We start from the raw sequence: 15000 nt of genomic DNA, 5'->3' as shown, positions 1-15000 counted from the left end.
AAGGGCTCGAAACAAACCCTAAACCGCGCCAAGTACGGAGGGAACAGCGCGGCTAAGGGCTCGAAACAAACCCTAAACCGCGCCAAGTACGGAAGGAACGGCGCGGAGAGGGCTCGAGACAAAGCTCGACCCTAAACCGCGCCAAGTACGGAGGGAACAGCGCGGCTAAGGGCTCGAAACAAACCCTGAACCGCGCCAAGTACGAAAGGAACGGCGCGCAGTAGGGGTTTAAAACAAAGCTGGTCCCAAAATCGCGCCAAGTACGAAAGGAACAGCGCGGTCGAGACTCGGAAGAAAAAGCTTTCAAAGTGTCGTAGCACGATGCACACTGCTGTTCGTGTGGAACAAACGTGACTACCGTGCTGTACGGTGGAGTTCTGTGCGCAAAAGCGGCGCGTGTGTTTCTAAGCACCACAGCGTTGTGTCAAAAAAGAGGTGCCTGAGAGAAACGCATGCGACTGCCGTGCTTTGCGGCATAGCACCGTGCGCAAAAACGGTGCGCATGCAAGAGGTGTCAGAGCAAGCGAACTTGTGCCACGAGCAACAGGTCACTAAAAGCCTATAGATGACGGTGTTGGAGGAAAAGAAAAATATCGAGAAAGCACTGCGGTGTGCCGTGCGTAGGGACGGGCGCGCGTGCCACATGCCGCCGAAATATGGGTGTCGGAGAAAACAGAGTGCCGCGCGTAACGAGGGGCGCGCGTGTTACAGAGAGATATGCCCAAACGCATGAAAGTGTACGCAGGTGTCCTAAGGCAGTTTTTTTTTTTTTTTTTTCCTCATTTTGATGTCGCCCCGGCTGACGCGGTTTTCGTTTTTCCGTGCCGCCCCGGCTGACGCAGTTTTTGCGCCGCCCCGGCTGACGCGGTTTTTGCGCCGCCCCGGCTGACGCGGTTTTCGCGCCGCCCCGGCTGACGCGGTTTTCGCGCCGCCCCGGCTGACGCGGTTCGGACTTTGCACTTTTTGGCTGTGCCTGGCTGGCGGCCCACTCACTCGATCGCCAGGTCTGTTTGCCCCGGTGGTTCCACCGCCAGGCTTAAGCGCGAACTTTTTTTGTTTGTTTTCTTTTGATTAAGCGCAAGCTTTTTTCTTTGTTTTCTTTTGATTAAGCGCGGGCTTTTTTCTTTGTTTTTTTTTTTATTTCGCCCCGGCAGACGCGGTTTTTGCGCCGCCCCGGCTGACGCGGTTTTTGCCGCCCCGGCTGACGCAGTTCGGACTTAGCACTTTTCGGCTGTGCCTGGCTGGCGGCCCACTCACTCGATCGCCATGTCTGTTTGCCACAGTTTTCCCGGTGGTGCCGCACCCGGGCTCGCCCCGGCTGACGCAGTTTTCGCGCCGCCCCGGCTGACGCGGTTTCGTGCCGCCCCGGCAGACGCGGTTTTCGCGCCGCCCCGGCTGACGCGGTTTTTGCGTCGCCCCGGCTGACACGGTTCGGACTTTGCACTTTTCGGCTGTGCCTGGCTGGCGGCCCACTCACTCGATCGCCATGTCTGTTTGCCACAGTTTTCCCGGTGGTGCCGCACCCGGGCTCGCCCCGGCTGACGCAGTTTTCGCGCCGCCCCGGCTGACGCGGTTTCGTGCCGCCCCGGCAGACGCGGTTTTCGCGCCGCCCCGGCTGACGCGGTTTCGTGCCGCCCCGGCAGACGCAGTTCGGACTTAGCACTTTTCGGCTGTGCCTGGCTGGCGGCCCACTCACTCGATCGCCATGTCTGTTTGCCACAGTTTTCCCGGTGGTGCCGCACCCGGGCTCGCCCCGGCTGACGCAGTTTTCGCGCCGCCCCGGCTGACGCGGTTTCGTGCCGCCCCGGCAGACGCGGTTTTCGCGCCGCCCCGGCTGACGCGGTTTCGTGCCGCCCCGGCAGACGCAGTTCGGACTTAGCACTTTTCGGCTGTGCCTGGCTGGCGGCCCACTCACTCAATCGCCATGTCTGTTTGCCACAGTTTTCCCGGTGGTGCCGCACCCGGGCTCGCCCCGGCTGACGCAGTTTTCGCGCCGCCCCGGCTGACGCGGTTTCGTGCCGCCCCGGCAGACGCGGTTTTCGCGCCGCCCCGGCTGACGCGGTTTCGTGCCGCCCCGGCAGACGCAGTTCGGACTTAGCACTTTTCGGCTGTGCCTGGCTGGCGGCCCACTCACTCGATCGCCATGTCTGTTTGCCACAGTTTTCCCGGTGGTGCCGCACCCGGGCTCGCCCCGGCAGACGCGTTTTTTTTTTCTTTCGCCCCGGCTGACGCAGTTTTCGCGCCGCCCCGGCTGACGCGGTTTCGTGCCGCCCCGGCAGACGCGGTTTTTTGCGCCGCCCCGGCTGACGCGGTTTTTGCCGCCCCGGCTGACGCAGTTCGGACTTAGCACTTTTCGGCTGTGCCTGGCTGGCGGCCCACTCACTCGATCGCCATGTCTGTTTGCCACAGTTTTCCCGGTGGTGCCGCACCCGGGCTCGCCCCGGCTGACGCAGTTTTCGCGCCGCCCCGGCTGACGCGGTTTCGTGCCGCCCCGGCAGACGCGGTTTTCGCGCCGCCCCGGCTGACGCGGTTTCGTGCCGCCCCGGCAGACGCAGTTCGGACTTAGCACTTTTCGGCTGTGCCTGGCTGGCGGCCCACTCACTCGATCGCCATGTCTGTTTGCCACAGTTTTCCCGGTGGTGCCGCACCCGGGCTCGCCCCGGCTGACGCAGTTTTCGCGCCGCCCCGGCTGACGCGGTTTCGTGCCGCCCCGGCAGACGCGGTTTTCGCGCCGCCCCGGCTGACGCGGTTTCGTGCCGCCCCGGCAGACGCAGTTCGGACTTAGCACTTTTCGGCTGTGCCTGGCTGGCGGCCCACTCACTCGATCGCCATGTCTGTTTGCCACAGTTTTCCCGGTGGTGCCGCACCCGGGCTCGCCCCGGCAGACGCGTTTTTTTTTTTCTTTCGCCCCGGCTGACGCAGTTTTCGCGCCGCCCCGGCTGACGCGGTTTCGTGCCGCCCCGGCAGACGCGGTTTTTTTGCACCGCCCCGGCTGACGCGGTTTTTGCCGCCCCGGCTGACGCAGTTCGGACTTGGCACTTTTTGGCTGAGCCTGGCTGGTGGCCCACTCACTCGATCGCCATGTCTGTTAGCCACAGTTTTCCCGGTGGTGCCGCACCCGGGCTCGCCCCGGCTGACGCAGTTTTCGCGCCGCCCCGGCAGACGCGGTTTTCGCGCCGCCCCGGCTGACGCGGTTTTTGCCGCCCCGGCTGACGCAGTTCGGACTTGGCACTTTTTGGGCTGAGCCTGGCTGGCGGCGCACTCACTCGATCGCCATGTCTGTTTGCCACAGTCTTCCCGGTGGTGCCGCACCCGGGCTCGCCCCGGCAGACGCGTTTTTTTTTTCTTTCGCCCCGGCAGACGTGGTTCCCCCCCCCCCCCTTTTCGCTCGCCCCGGCTGACGAGGTTTTCGCGCCGCCCCGGCTGACGCAGTTTTCGCGCCGCCCCGGCTGACGCGGTTTCGTGCCGCCCCGGCTGACGCGGTTTTCGCGCCGCCCCGGCTGACGCGGTTTTTGCGTCGCCCCGGCTGACACGGTTCGGACTTTGCACTTTTCGGCTGTGCCTGGCTGGCGGCCCACTCACTCGATCGCCATGTCTGTTTGCCACAGTTTTCCCGGTGGTGCCGCACCCGGGCTCGCCCCGGCTGACGCAGTTTTCGCGCCGCCCCGGCTGACGCGGTTTCGTGCCGCCCCGGCAGACGCGGTTTTCGCGCCGCCCCGGCTGACGCGGTTTCGTGCCGCCCCGGCAGACGCAGTTCGGACTTAGCACTTTTCGGCTGTGCCTGGCTGGCGGCCCACTCACTCGATCGCCATGTCTGTTTGCCACAGTTTTCCCGGTGGTGCCGCACCCGGGCTCGCCCCGGCTGACGCAGTTTTCGCGCCGCCCCGGCTGACGCGGTTTCGTGCCGCCCCGGCAGACGCGGTTTTCGCGCCGCCCCGGCTGACGCGGTTTCGTGCCGCCCCGGCAGACGCAGTTCGGACTTAGCACTTTTCGGCTGTGCCTGGCTGGCGGCCCACTCACTCGATCGCCATGTCTGTTTGCCACAGTTTTCCCGGTGGTGCCGCACCCGGGCTCGCCCCGGCAGACGCGTTTTTTTTTTTTTCTTTCGCCCCGGCTGACGCAGTTTTCGCGCCGCCCCGGCTGACGCGGTTTCGTGCCGCCCCGGCAGACGCGGTTTTTTGCGCCGCCCCGGCTGACGCGGTTTTTGCCGCCCCGGCTGACGCAGTTCGGACTTAGCACTTTTCGGCTGTGCCTGGCTGGCGGCCCACTCACTCGATCGCCATGTCTGTTTGCCACAGTTTTCCCGGTGGTGCCGCACCCGGGCTCGCCCCGGCTGACGCAGTTTTCGCGCCGCCCCGGCTGACGCGGTTTCGTGCCGCCCCGGCAGACGCGGTTTTCGCGCCGCCCCGGCTGACGCGGTTTCGTGCCGCCCCGGCAGACGCAGTTCGGACTTAGCACTTTTCGGCTGTGCCTGGCTGGCGGCCCACTCACTCGATCGCCATGTCTGTTTGCCACAGTTTTCCCGGTGGTGCCGCACCCGGGCTCGCCCCGGCTGACGCAGTTTTCGCGCCGCCCCGGCTGACGCGGTTTCGTGCCGCCCCGGCAGACGCGGTTTTCGCGCCGCCCCGGCTGACGCGGTTTCGTGCCGCCCCGGCAGACGCAGTTCGGACTTAGCACTTTTCGGCTGTGCCTGGCTGGCGGCCCACTCACTCGATCGCCATGTCTGTTTGCCACAGTTTTCCCGGTGGTGCCGCACCCGGGCTCGCCCCGGCAGACGCAGTTTTCGCGCCGCCCCGGCAGACGCGGTTTTCGCGCCGCCCCGGCTGACGCGGTTTTTGCCGCCCCGGCTGACGCAGTTCGGACTTGGCACTTTTTGGGCTGAGCCTGGCTGGCGGCCCACTCACTCGATCGCCATGTCTGTTTGCCACAGTCTTCCCGGTGGTGCCGCACCCGGGCTCGCCCCGGCAGACGCGTTTTTTTTTCTTTCGCCCCGGCAGACGTGGTTCCCCCCCCCCCTTTTCGCTCGCCCCGGCTGACGAGGTTTTCGCGCCGCCCCGGCTGACGCAGTTTTCGCGCCGCCCCGGCTGACGCGGTTTCGTGCCGCCCCGGCTGACGCGGTTTTCGCGCCGCCCCGGCTGACGCGGTTTTTGCGTCGCCCCGGCTGACACGGTTCGGACTTTGCACTTTTCGGCTGTGCCTGGCTGGCGGCCCACTCACTCGATCGCCATGTCTGTTTGCCACAGTTTTCCCGGTGGTGCCGCACCCGGGCTTGCCCCGGCAGACGCGTTTTTTTTTTTTCTTTTCGCCCCGGCTGACGCAGTTTTCGCCCCGCCCCGGCTGACGCGGTTTCGTGCCGCCCCGGCAGACGCGGTTTTTTGCGCCGCCCCGGCTGACGCGGTTTTTGCCGCCCCGGCTGACGCAGTTCGGACTTTGCACTTTTTGGCTGAGCCTGGCTGGCGGCCCACTCACTCGATCGCCATGTCTGTTTGCCACAGTTTTCCCGGTGGTGCCGCACCCGGGCTCGCCCCGGCAGACGCGTTTTTTTTTTTCCTTCGCCCCGGCAGACGTGGTTCCCCCCCCCCCCTCCGTCTTTCTTTTTGTTTTTTTTTTCGCCGCGGCTGAAGTGGATTTTTCGGTGCCTCGACGCCCCGGTAGTCGCGGTTTTTCCGTTTCCGCACGGCCCCGGCTGACGCTGCTCGGTCACAGTCGCCTTTTGTGAGGATTGCAGACTTCTTGAGCGCGGGTGTTTTTTTTTTGTTGTTGTTGTTGTTTTATTACGCATTCGCTCCAGCAGACGCTGTTTAGACTTTTTGTTTCCTCTTTTATCCTGCGACGAGGTGACGAGGTTTATTCGGTGCCCCGCCGCCCCGGCTGAAGTGATTTTTCCTGTCCCGTGCCGCCCCGGCTGACGCGGTTGGGACTTCGCGTTTGTTCGGCCGCCACGGGTTTTGGCGCACTCGCTCGGTTGCTTGTTGTTGCCACTTGTTGCGAACCCAGGTTTCTTGAGCGAGCGCGGGCGTTTTTTCTTCCTTTCTTTCTTTGTTCTATGTGTTAGCGAATCGGCCTTTAATATCACACGAGGACTCACAACCAACAATTTTCAGTTTGAAGTGTAAAAAATCTGCAGGTGTTGACGTAACTGACTTGCCCCGTACCCTTGAGTACATCCATGAAGTTCTCGTAGTACTACTAAATCGCATTATTCCAAGTGGAGAAATTCCCATAAACTTGCAAACCTCTACACGAAAATCGGTGCGCGTGATAAAGTTGAAAATTATCGTCCGATATCAAATGTGCCTTCTATAACACAAATTCTAGGAAAAAAAAAAAAAAACACTTGTTCGCCGTTCTCTGCGCCGTGACTGGCAGCACTCCGGCGAAGCGAAACGGGGTCGATTCGAGCACGATATCGGCGTCTTTCGACGTGCTCGCCGGCGACCGTCGCACGAGTACGTCGCACGAGCGCGTCTGCCGGGGCGCCGTTTGCGAAGCCGACGCAAAAGTGGGAACCGCCGCTCGGATGATCGCCGCTTTCGGCAGAGTGAGTGTTGGCACTCCGGGGAAGCGAAACAGCGTGAATGCGCCCACGAAATCGGCGTATTTTGAAGTGCCCGCCGGCGACCGTCGCACGAGTACGGTAAACCGCGTCAGCCGGGGCGTAGTTCGGGACGCCGACGAAAAAGTGGGAAGCGCAACTCGGATCTTCGCCGTTTTTGCAGGAGTGAGTGGCGGCCCTCCTGCGAGACCAAGAAGCATCGATTCGTGCACGAATTCGGCGCCTTTCGACGTGATCGCCGGCGACCGTCGCTCGAGTAGGGCAAACCGCGTCTGCCGGGGCGGGCTTCGGGACGCCGATGCGAAAGTGGGAAACGCTGCTCGGATGTTCGCCGTTTTTGGCCGAGTGAGTGCTGGCACTCGGGCGAAGCCAAACGGGGCCGATTACGGCACGATATCGGCGTCTTTCGACGTGCCCGGCGGCGACCGTCGCACGAGTACGGTAAACCGCGTCAGCCCGGGCGGAGTTCGGGACGCCGATGCGAAAGTGGAGAACGCCGCTCGGATCTTCGCCGTTTTTGGAGGAGTGAGTGGCGGCACTCCGGAGAAGCCAAGGAGCGCCAATTAGCGCACGATATCGGCGTCTTTCGACGCGCTCGCCGGCGACCGTCGAACGAGTAGGGCAAACCGCGTCTGCCGGGGCGGGGTTTACGACGCCGACGCAAAAGTGGGAACCGCCGCTCGGATGTTGGCCGTTTTTGGCAGAGTGAGTGCTGGCACACCGGCGACGCGAAAGAGCGCGAAAGCGCCCACGAAAGTGGCGTATTTGGACGTGCTTGACGGCGACCGCTGCAGGAGTACGAAAAACCACGTCAGCCGGGGCGAGCGACCCACGGCGGTCTGGGTGCTTATCGCTGCTATTATAGGGGCACCCCGGCAGACGCAGAAAAAAAAAATTTTTTTTCGACCTTCTTTTTTGCTGGTCGAGCTCGGGTAACCCAGGTCGCAATGGGAGCCGCGCACGAAAGCGGCGTCGCGAGACGCGTTCGCGGTCGCTAGTCGCACGAGCTCGGCAACCGCGTCAGCCGGCGCGGAGTTCGGGATGCCGACGGCTAAGTGGGTACCGCTGCTCGGATGTTCGCCGTTTTTGGCCGAGTGAGTGCTGGCACTCCGGCGAAGCGAAACGGGGCCGATTCGGGCACGATATCGGCGTATTTCGACGTGCTCGCCGGCGACCGTCGCACGAGTACGGCAAAGCGCGTCTGCCGGGGCGAGGTTTGCGATGCCGACGAAAAAGTGGGAAGCGCCGCTCGGATCTTCGCCGTTTTTGCAGGAGTGAGTGGCGGCCCTCCTGCGAGACCAAGAAGCATCGACTCGCGCACGATATCGGTGTCTTTCGACGTGCCCGCCGGCCACCGCCGCACGAGTACGGCAAACCGCGTATGCCGGGGCGGGGTTGGCGACGCCGACGCAAAAGTGGGAACCGCCACTAGGATGTTCGCCGTTTTTGGCAGAGTGAGTGCTGGCACACCGGCGACGCGAAAGAGCGCGAAAGCGCCCACGAAAGTGGCGTATTTGGACGTGCTTGACGGCGACCGCTGCAGGAGTACGAAAAACCACGTCAGCCGGGGCGAGCGACCCACGGCGGTCTGGGTGCTTATCGCTGCTATTATAGGGGCACCCCGGCAGACGCAGAAAAAAAAAATTTTTTTTCGACCTTCTTTTTTGCTGGTCGAGCTCGGGTAACCCAGGTCGCAATGGGAGCCGCGCACGAAAGCGGCGTCGCGAGACGCGTTCGCGGTCGCTAGTCGCACGAGCTCGGCAACCGCGTCAGCCGGCGCGGAGTTCGGGATGCCGACGGCTAAGTGGGTACCGCTGCTCGGATGTTCGCCGTTTTTGGCCGAGTGAGTGCTGGCACTCCGGCGAAGCGAAACGGGGCCGATTCGGGCACGATATCGGCGTATTTCGACGTGCTCGCCGGCGACCGTCGCACGAGTACGGCAAAGCGCGTCTGCCGGGGCGAGGTTTGCGATGCCGACGAAAAAGTGGGAAGCGCCGCTCGGATCTTCGCCGTTTTTGCAGGAGTGAGTGGCGGCCCTCCTGCGAGACCAAGAAGCATCGACTCGCGCACGATATCGGTGTCTTTCGACGTGCCCGCCGGCCACCGCCGCACGAGTACGGCAAACCGCGTATGCCGGGGCGGGGTTGGCGACGCCGACGCAAAAGTGGGAACCGCCACTAGGATGTTCGCCGTTTTTGGCAGAGTGAGTGCTGGCACTCCGGCGAAGCGAAAGAGCGCGAATGCGCCCACGAAAGTGGCGTGTTTGGACGTGCTTGACGACGACCACCGCAGGAAAACGAAAAACCACGTCAGCCGGGGCGAGCGACCCATGGCGGTCTGGGTGCTTATCGCTGCTATTATAGGGGCACCCCGGCAGACGCAAAAAAAAAAAAAATTTTTTTTCGACATTCTTTCTTGCTCGTCGACCTCGGGTGACCCAGGTCGCAGTGGGAGCCGCGCACGAAAGCGGCGTCGCGAGACGGCTTCGCGGTCGCTAGTCGCACGAGCTCGGCAACCGCGTCTGCCGGGGCGGAGTTCGGGACGCCGACGGCTAAGTGGGAACCGCCGCTCGGATGTTCGCCGTTTGTGGCCGAGTGAGTGCTGGCACTCCGGCGAAGCCAAACGGGGCCGATTCCGGCACGATATCGGCGTCTTTCTACGTGCTCGCCGGCGACCGTCGCACGAGTACGGCAAAGTGCGTCTGCCGGGGCGGGGTTTGCGACGCGTACGCAATAGTGAGAACCGTCGCTCGGATGTTCGTCGTCTTTCGCCGAGCCAGTGCTGGCACTCCGGCGAAGCCGAACGGAGCCGATTCGGGCACGATATCGGCGTCTTTCCACGTGCTCGCCGGCGACCGTCGCACGAGTACGGTAAACCGCGTCAGCCGGGGCGGAGTTCGGGACGCCGATGCGAAAGTGGGAAGCGCCGCTCGGATCTTCGCCGTTTTTGGAGGAGTCAGTGGCGGCACTCCGGTGAAGCCAAGGTGCGCCAATTCGCGCACGATATCGGCGTCTTTCGACGTGCCCGCCGGCCACCGTCGCACGAGTACGGCAAACCTCGTCTGCCGGGGCGGGGTTTGCGACGCCGACGCAAAAGTGGGAACCGCCGCTCGGATGTTCGCCGTTTTTGGCAGAGTGAGTGCTGGCACTCCGGCGAAGCGAAAGAGCGTGAATGCGCCCACGAAAGTAGCGTATTTGGACGTGCTTGACGGCGACCGCCGCAGGAGTACGAAAAACCACGTCAGCCGGGGCGAGCGACCCACGGCGGTCTGGGTGCTTATCGCTGCTATTATAGGGGCACCCCGGCAGACGCAGAAAGAAAAAAAAAAAAAATGGGGACATGGCGTGCGTCACCGTGCGGCTTCGCAGCGTTGCCGAAGTCGCCGAGCCCTTCGACTGAGCCGAACGGCGGACAGGGAACGTTGGTCGGCCGTTCTAACCTGTCGGTGCCACGCCGAGACGTCGTTAAGGAAAACCGCGTCGTGGGCCTCTACTACGCCGTCGAGTCGTTGTACGTTTGGTGTCCAGCGTGTCGGCGGCGAGTAGCGGACACGTCGTTCACGACTTCGGTCTTTCGCAGTCGACGCGAACTTGCGGAGAGTCGTGGTGCCTCACGTTTTCGGCAGAAACCGCGGCGGAATTTTCCCGTGCGTGCGCGCACGACCTCGGTGCTGTGCCGTCAGCGTAGTGTTGCACAAACTCGTGGCCTACCCAAGGTGCGGTACGTTTGCGGCCGTATCCTCGGTGGGAATTTCGTGAGTAGGGTCGCAAATTCTACGACCTCGGCGGGTTTGAGAGCGACGTAGACTTGTGGCACGCTCAACGTGCCACACGTTTCGGGGCACACCCGCGGTGAAATTTTCTCGAGTACGCTCGTATTAGTGCCCAAGGAGGTCTGGGTACTTATCGCTGCTATTATGTGGGGGTTCTCGTGAGCGGCGTACGCGAAAGCGACCGGGTGTCTGATATGCGGCGGGCTTCGGCCTCGTCAAGCGTGTCCTCGGGTCTGCTCCAGGGGAATCCACGGCAGTCGTCTGCAGCCTCATCCGCTTGATGCGTTAGGGGCTGGTTGTCGGACGGTGCCGTTTTACCACGATATCGAGGTGTGTTCCGTGTCGTCCTCGGGCGATTCAGATGCGAAAGCGCCGAAGACGCGGGCGTGACCCGTCGTCTGGCGGCTTTGCAGTCTCGGCTCCGTTGCTAGTTCCGGCCGGTCCACCGACAGTGCAGCGGGCTTGGGCAACCCGCACGGCGCGACCGAGTCGATGCAACGAAAAAGAGCGAGCATGAACGTGCTTCTTGCCGCACGGCTCCCACTCGTCTTTCGGGAAGGTTGTGCCGTAGCGAGCTCGAACGCCGTCATCTCGGAGTGCAAAATAAGCGTGTTGGGGCGCCTGAAGGTGGCCTCCGCCGCACACAGACTGCGTCCGGCCCGCCGAAGGCGAGGACGGACGCGCAGTCGAACGATTACCTGGTTGATCCTGCCAGTAATCATATGCTTGTCTCAAAGATTAAGCCATGCATGTCTAAGTACATGCCGAAATAAGGCGAAACCGCGAATGGCTCATTAAATCAGTTATGGTTCCTTAGATCGTTTCTTCCTACTTGGATAACTGTGGCAATTCTAGAGCTAATACATGCAGTGAGCCTGGAGCCCTTTGGGTAACGGGTGCTTTTATTAGACCAAGATCGATCGGGTTTCGGCCCGTATTGTGTGGTGACTCTGGATAACTTTGTGCTGATCGCATGGCCACGAGCCGGCGACGTTTCTTTCAAGTGTCTGCCTTATCAACTTTCGATGGTAGGTTACTTGCTTACCATGGTTGTTACGGGTAACGGAGAATCAGGGTTCGATTCCGGAGAGGGAGCCTGAGAAACGGCTACCACATCCAAGGAAGGCAGCAGGCGCGCAAATTACCCACTCCCGGCACGGGGAGGTAGTGACGAAAAATAACAATACGGGACTCTTTTGAGGCCCCGTAATTGAAATGAGTACACTCTAAATCCTTTAACGAGGATCAATTGGAGGGCAAGTCTGGTGCCAGCAGCCGCGGTAATTCCAGCTCCAATAGCGTATACTAAAGCTGCTGCGGTTAAAAAGCTCGTAGTTGGATCTCAGTTCCAGACGAGTAGTGCATCTACCCGATGCGACGGCTCGGACTGAACATCATGCCGGTTCTTTCTTGGTGCACTTCATTGTGTGCCTCGAGATGGCCGGTGCTTTTACTTTGAAAAAATTAGAGTGCTCAACGCAGGCGAGTCGCCTGAATAAACTTGCATGGAATAATAGAACAAGACCTCGTTTCTGTTCTGTTGGTTTTTGGAATACGAGGTAATGATTAAGAGGGACGGACGGGGGCATTCGTATTGCGGCGCTAGAGGTGAAATTCTTGGACCGTCGCAAGACGAACTACTGCGAAAGCATTTGCCAAGAATGTTTTCATTGATCAAGAACGAAAGTCAGAGGTTCGAAGGCGATCAGATACCGCCCTAGTTCTGACCATAAACGATGCCAACCAGCGATCCGCCTGAGTTACTCAAATGACTCGGCGGGCAGCTTCCGGGAAACCAAAGTATTTGGGTTCCGGGGGAAGTATGGTTGCAAAGCTGAAACTTAAAGGAATTGACGGAAGGGCACCACCAGGAGTGGAGCCTGCGGCTTAATTTGACTCAACACGGGAAAACTTACCCGGCCCGGACACTGGGAGGATTGACAGATTGAGAGCTCTTTCTTGATTCGGTGGATGGTGGTGCATGGCCGTTCTTAGTTGGTGGAGCGATTTGTCTGGTTAATTCCGATAACGAACGAGACTCTAGCCTATTAAATAGGTGCGGGGTTCCCAGCACCTTACAACCTTCTTAGAGGGACAAGCGGCTCCTAGCCGCACGAAACAGAGCAATAACAGGTCTGTGATGCCCTTAGATGTCCGGGGCCGCACGCGCGCTACACTGAAGGAAGCAGCGTGTCTTTATCCCTGTCTGAAAAGACTGGGTAACCCGTGGAACTTCTTTCGTGATTGGGATAGGGGCTTGCAATTGTTCCCCTTGAACGAGGAATTCCCAGTAAGCGCGAGTCATAAGCTCGCGTTGATTACGTCCCTGCCCTTTGTACACACCGCCCGTCGCTACTACCGATTGAATGATTTAGTGAGGTCTTCGGACCGATGTCCGGCGCGGCCTTTCGGTTGCGCCGGTCTGTTGAAAAGATGACCAAACTTGATCATTTAGAGGAAGTAAAAGTCGTAACAAGGTTTCCGTAGGTGAACCTGCGGAAGGATCATTAACGGATTGTGAAGGGTGAGCGCCTCAGCTGCGTCTGCGCCCGACACTTTCTGCCGCTGACCCCGTTTGGACGCGGGGTCGGCTTTTCCCCACGGGGCTGCCTGAATGTGGAGCGGCACCCCGTGACAAATTGTTGCGCCCAGCGGACGCCAACACCGCGACCTTGGACGGTCGGCCAGGTGGCGGACGCGGGTACAAACGGCGCAACGCACTCATAGGTCGGCTTTCGACCCGCCACTGCACCGTGGCTCGAAGCGCTCGAAATGCGCGACCCGACCGCTGCGGGACCGCCTAGTACTGTAAACAGGAGCGGCGGAGCGCGAACGGCGAGTCGTGGTTACGTCGGTAGAAGGCGAGGCTGCGCGTTCCCGAAACGCCAGCCGAGTGCCCTCCCGACCGTTCGAGCGTGCAAGAACGAGACCCGACAATCGCGCGGCGACTGCCAAGTACGAGAGGAACGGCACAAGCGTCGGCGGTCGGTCAAGGAACTGGCGATGTGACGGGTCCGCTGTGCACCAGTGCATACCGTCCCGCCGTCCGCGGCAAGCGCCTCCGCGTCCTCGGGTGACGGAGGCTGCCGGTCGGTTCTTGCAGGCGAGGGATCTCGCTGGCACCGGTTCGCGTTGACGCGCGGCCGGTCATGGCACGGCGATGCGACGGCCGAGGTGCGCAGTACTCGATGGAGGAACCGCACGCTCCGATGACCGTCCCGCCCTCCGCGGCGTATGCGTACCGACCGTAATGGTTGCAGCAGCGCCGGCCGGCTTTTGAATTCGCCACACGAAACACGGTGCGAGATCGCGGTTAGGGGAGCGTCGACGTTGCCAGGCGTTTTGCTTGCTGCCGAGGGAAAGGCGGCACGGCCACGTCGCGCTCGTCGCGATTAGCGGGTCTGCGCGCTTTGGGAAGGTGCCGCAACGACTTGCCGAAAGAGGAAGCACGGAAGAACGAGGGACTTGGACGTCCCGACAATTGAACGCACTTGCGGCCAGGCCCTTGCTGGCTTCGTTCTTCCGCCTCGAGTAGGCTCGTACGCGGCTCCGGCGCCGAAAGTGGTCCTTGGCACCGACTTCGGTGGACGTGGGAAGTGCCGCGCAAGTACGGCGCGCCTGGCTCCACCTGTTGGCTAAAGTAGGCAGCCGGATCGGCATTTTGGTGTGCGGTGGCAAACCGTGGATGCGAAAAAAGCTTGTGCGATTTCGTGGAACAAAAAGCGGGGGTCCCCCTTTTTATGCGGAGGAGACCGACCCGCCTGCCGTGGTGAACCGCGACGCCACGGTAAAAACGGGAGAGGCTTGTCGATGGGACCGTGCATCCCGCGCTCCACGGAGGCCGGGAGGCGGCCGCCCGAGGAAATGTGTAGCCGTCGAGGCCCGCATCTGCGTGCACTCTTATCCAAATGGGTGTACCGCAGGCATTTTCTGGTTAGGCGGGCCAATGAGAGCGAGCACACAACGATACCTACGGGTCCGGCTTGGAGAACCGGCTTCGACGCCTCCCGAGTATTTATAGAGGGGTGGACCACGAAAGCACTCGCAAGTAGCGAAAGCGAAACGCCGTCCGAAACACACCGTTTGCTCGATTTGCGGCAGCCGAAAAAGGCGCGGCAGAGTTTTGGAGTCCAAGCGTGCGCTGAAAAGCGCCCTTCTTGGCCACTGTTTGGCCGAGTGCCAGAAACGTTTGGTTTTGACTGTACGGAATTGAACAAACACTTTTTCACGACTCTAAGCGGTGGATCACTCGGTTCTCGGGTCGATGAAGAACGCAGCCAGCTGCGAGACTTGGTGTGAATTGCAGGACACACTGAGCACTGATTCTTTGAACGCACATTGCGGCCTTGGGTCTTCCCTTGGCTTCGTCTGTCTGAGGGTCGGATCACATATCAAGAGAGCCTTCGGCGCACAAGGGAACGTGAGCCGTCGACTCGTTTTGACCGCGTCGGCAACACGGACAGCACGCTGAACACCTCACAGCGAGCGCCAACAGCGGCCACTCAAGGGCGAGACGGTGGCGACCGTCGTGCCAGAGCCCAACCGAAACGGGGGCGACCGACTGCATTGAGGATGTGGCACCTCGTTGAGACCGCCGCAGGACTTCGAGTCGGAAGGAAGCCTGCAGGGAAAGTGCGGTCGAGGTTGCGTACTCCTCTCTGCGACCGGGCGC

General features: G+C 61.5%; 2 non-coding genes across 2 annotated transcripts; both read left to right on the top strand.

Moving 5' to 3' along the window:
* The first annotated feature begins 11023 nt into the window (after positions 1-11023).
* Positions 11024-12838, top strand: LOC142792937 (small subunit ribosomal RNA). The gene has a single exon (XR_012891317.1). It is a non-coding gene; the product is annotated as a small subunit ribosomal RNA (ribosomal RNA).
* A 1719-nt stretch (positions 12839-14557) lies between these two features.
* Positions 14558-14710, top strand: LOC142792939 (5.8S ribosomal RNA). The gene has a single exon (XR_012891319.1). It is a non-coding gene; the product is annotated as a 5.8S ribosomal RNA (ribosomal RNA).
* The last annotated feature ends 290 nt before the right edge of the window (positions 14711-15000 follow it).

This window comes from Rhipicephalus microplus, unplaced genomic scaffold (assembly GCF_043290135.1).
Source record: "Rhipicephalus microplus isolate Deutch F79 unplaced genomic scaffold, USDA_Rmic scaffold_264, whole genome shotgun sequence".
Taxonomy (NCBI): Eukaryota; Metazoa; Arthropoda; class Arachnida; order Ixodida; family Ixodidae; genus Rhipicephalus; species Rhipicephalus microplus.
The sequence above is the reverse complement of the archived record's forward strand: the minus strand, read 5'-3'. Positions and strand labels throughout refer to the sequence as shown.